Here is a 4,034-nt window from a genome sequence, read left to right as displayed (position 1 = left end):
GGGTGGGATGGGGTGGGGGGGAGGGCGAACAGACGGGGCCACAATTAGCCCGCTGGGTCTGTTGGCAGTGGGAATGCCTTCTCGCCAAGAAACTGTTGATTTCGGGGTCTGCAAAAAAAAGGGGTTTGCAGGGGTTTCTGTGCTCTTCACAGGTTGCACCAGGGGAAGTTTGGGGTGGATTTCTACATAATTGGGGAAAAATTTCTCCACGGAAAGGGTTGTCAAACCTTGGACCAGGCTGCCCAGGGCAGTGGTGGAGTCCCCATCCCTGGAGGTATCTAAAAGCCGGGCAGACGTGGTGCTGAGGGACATGGGTCAGTGATGGGTTTTGTCAGTGTTGGGTTGATGGTTGGACTCTATGATCTGAAAAGTCCCTTCCGACCTCAGCAACTCTATTACATTATTTTTTTTTTCACGTGCTATATCTGATAGAAAGCTGGTTTGTGTCTACCCATATTAAATACATCATGCACTGTGTATAATGTGGATAAAACAACCTGCTTGTGCGTTTATACACAGTATTTAGGAGCTGAGGTCTTCCTGTCCCCCACCTTTCGCCCCTGCCCCGCGGTGACAGCGACAGGGGAGGCTGAGCTGCCTTTCCAGGAGCCCACGCTACCGAAGCAGGAGAAATCAAACTGCTCAGCTCTCCTTCAGCCACGAAGGTGGTGGCCAGATGGGTTCCTTAAGTGTTGCTGAGCAGATTGTTCTTCTTCTTTTTAAAATCCTCCTTTCTTTGAGAAATAAGGCATATGCGAAATTGCGTTTGCGCGCGAGTGATGTCGTTGCTGTCGCTCTGTTAGTTCGGCGCCCCGTCAATTTTTGGGCTGATTTCAGCAGAAATGAAACACGGGGGCAAATTTGAAGATATTAATTCTGTGTCTGTAGTAGCCGGGCAGGGGGAGAGCGTGCTTCTCTGCAAAGGGAAAATATATGCAGTGTACAATTCAACCACTAATTCAACCACAACCACTTGGAAAGAGAGGTGCCCCCGTGCTGGGAACTGAAAGCCTGGGGACTGGACAGGGGAGGCTGAGCTGCCTTTCCAGGAGCCCACGCTACCGAAGCAGGAGAAATCAAACTGCTCAGCTCTCCTTCAGCCACGAAGGTGGTGGCCAGATGGGTTCCTTAAGTGTTGCTGAGCAGATTGTTCTTCTTCTTTTTAAAATCCTCCTTTCTTTGAGAAATAAGGCATATGCGAAATTGCGTTTGCGCGCGAGTGATGTCGTTGCTGTCGCTCTGTTAGTTCGGCGCCCCGTCAATTTTTGGGCTGATTTCAGCAGAAATGAAACACGGGGGCAAATTTGAAGATATTAATTCTGTGTCTGTAGTAGCCGGGCAGGGGGAGAGCGTGCTTCTCTGCAAAGGGAAAATATATGCAGTGTACAATTCAACCACTAATTCAACCACAACCACTTGGAAAGAGAGGTGCCCCCGTGCTGGGAACTGAAAGCCTGGGGACTGGAAAATCCCTCTTTCAATCAATATATTCCCATAGGATTCACTGGTGCCCCATCAGGAGCAAACCTCCTTTAAAGCCTTTAATGGGAGACGTGCGTGTTTCTCTCCTCTGTGGATTCTCTGTTTAAGACGAGCCTGAAGCTTTGGTATAATTTAGGAAAAAAAAAATATATATATCTGACAGTCATGAGATGCAATTCCCGAGGAAATGAGGCTTCCTGGATGTCCCTGCTCACAAAACTCTCCCTCTTATCTGTGCTCCTCTTCCCCTTTGTACGGCCGACGTGCTTAGACGCGCCTTTTTTCTGGCTTATGTCATGACCAGGTAATTTCTCCAAATGAGAGCTGAAAAGCTCCCTGAAGCTGCAGGCAGTTAATGAATGCACAGAGGGAATGATTTACAGTGTGGGCTGAATTACAGCTTCCCTACTTCGCTGGGACTAACCCTCAGCCAGGCCAGCTCCTTCGCTGCTCCAAATTTTTATATTTAAATATAAAAGTACCTGTGGAAGCAGCTCCTCGTGAGGACACAGAGACTCTCACTTCATATTCCTGCTGCCTTCCTGTGATTTATCATCCATAAATTTCTCAAGACAGCTTCTTGTGGAAGATGAGGCTCGTTGATCTACCCTTTTACCATAATGTGGCGGGGGGTGTGTGTGTGTGTTTCTTTTTCTTTTTTTTTTTATTTTTAGGGCTCTTTTTGGCAGTCTCCTTCGCCCAGTTTGATCCGTAAACCGGATTTGCCTTTCTGCATGACTCAGCTCCCTCTCACGGGCGGCTGCTGCCACCTCTGCCGGAGCTGAAGTGGCCTCAGAGCGCTCATCCCTTCAGGCTCCAATCCCCCCGTTTTTGGGGCTCCATGTCCTCCCATCCAGCCCCCCCCAACAGAAAACGCTGGGAAATACGAGGCTGAAATGATTAGGGATGATAGGAGGGTAAAGAAATGAGGAGGGAGAAGCTAATTCATTGCTTTACCTGAGACTTCGTCGGGGTGAAAGCAGCTGGGGTTAACTCAGTTTGGAGATTAGTTGGTGGCTTGTCTGAAATTAAAAAGAAACACGTCGTTAATTCAAGAAAAAAGAATATCAAAGAATGTTACTATTTCTATCCGAGTAGAAATCATAAAGAGGGTGCTGCTGCGTTCATTATAAAACACCCATCGAAACCATCCTGTTTCATACTGAATAGTAGATTTTGTGAATTTTTCATTTAGCAAAATTTACTACTGTAGAATTGATACTTTAGAATCGGTGGCTGCATTTGAGCCCCAAACTGGTTCTGTGGGAGCTGCCCCAGCGGGGATTCTCATCCCGAAGGAGGGATCCCCTGGTCCCCAAACTTTCCCACTGCCTTTTGCTGCACTCAGCAGATTTTTAGTGTCTTGTGGTTAAAATTCACACGAGAAGGATCTTTGTGCTGAACGGGAGTAAAAATTCTGCAAGTGACTTGGTATAAACATGGCTCGTAGCTTGATCCTGAAAACCCATAAATCAGGGAAGGAGCAGGGAATCTTTACTCAGATGTGTTCAGTACCCATTTTTTCCCTTTTTTTCTGAGTTTCCTGGTTGTCATTCTGGCCTCATTTGCTCCAAGAGCAGATATATTTAAATGAAGCTACAGAACGCATCCCTTGGTAAAACCAGGAACTAAAACTGAGTTATTCCTGATCCTGCTGTGATTCAGAGAGAGCAGTGCTTTGCTTCCTGGGTGATCCCACAGGGAATGGTGAGAGGCCGGAGGTTTGAGGTGTACAGCTCAGGGGTCCGGAGCCAAATCCATCAAAAAATGCACCGAGTTGTTTGGCTTAAACCCAGCCCCAACAAGGGTTTGCCGTTTACACACAGCTGGGCGAGACACGTCACTCCCAGTGCGGTTTTCTACAAAAAAAGATCAATTTGGATCAGCTCTAACACTTTGGAGAGCTCGGGAAGGAACCCGAGTGATACCCTGTGGGCAGACTTAACTACGAGAAACAAATTTATTCTGTCTGAAGGCTCAATTTATGTCCTTGTTCATATGTCTTTTAATATTTTAACGCTCGTTGGGTGTGCAAAAATGCTCAATAGTGGTCTAATTTTCAGTCTCACTGCAATCAGGGATGTGCTGGGTGATTCTGCATCCTGGGGGGCATCAGGAAGAGTGTGAGCAGCAGGTGGAGGGAGGTCATCCTGCCCCTCTGCTCTGCCCTGGGGAGGCCCCAGCTGGAGCACTGGGACCAGTTCGGGGCTCCCCAGTTCCAGAAGGACAGGGAACTGCTGGAGAGGGGACAGCAGAGGCTACAAAGATGATGAGGGGCCTGGAGCATCTCTCTGCTGAGGAAAGGCTGAGGGACTTGGGGCTTTTGAGTCTGAAGGCTGAGGGGGGATCTGATCAACACCTATAAATCCTTCAAGGGTGGGTGTCAGGAGGATGGGGCCAGGCTTTTTTCAGTGGTGCCCAGGGACAGGACAAGAGGGAACGGGCACAAACTGGAACAGGGGAAGTTCCATCTCAACATGAGGAGGAACTTGTTTGGTGTGAGGGTGGCAGAGCCCTGGCAGAGGCTGCCCAGAGAGGTGGTGGAGTCTCCT

Source organism: Calidris pugnax, unplaced genomic scaffold, assembly GCF_001431845.1.
Source record: "Calidris pugnax isolate Ruff unplaced genomic scaffold, ASM143184v1 scaffold288, whole genome shotgun sequence".
In the NCBI taxonomy this organism is placed as follows: domain Eukaryota; kingdom Metazoa; phylum Chordata; class Aves; order Charadriiformes; family Scolopacidae; genus Calidris; species Calidris pugnax.
The sequence above is the reverse complement of the archived record's forward strand: the minus strand, read 5'-3'. Positions refer to the sequence as shown.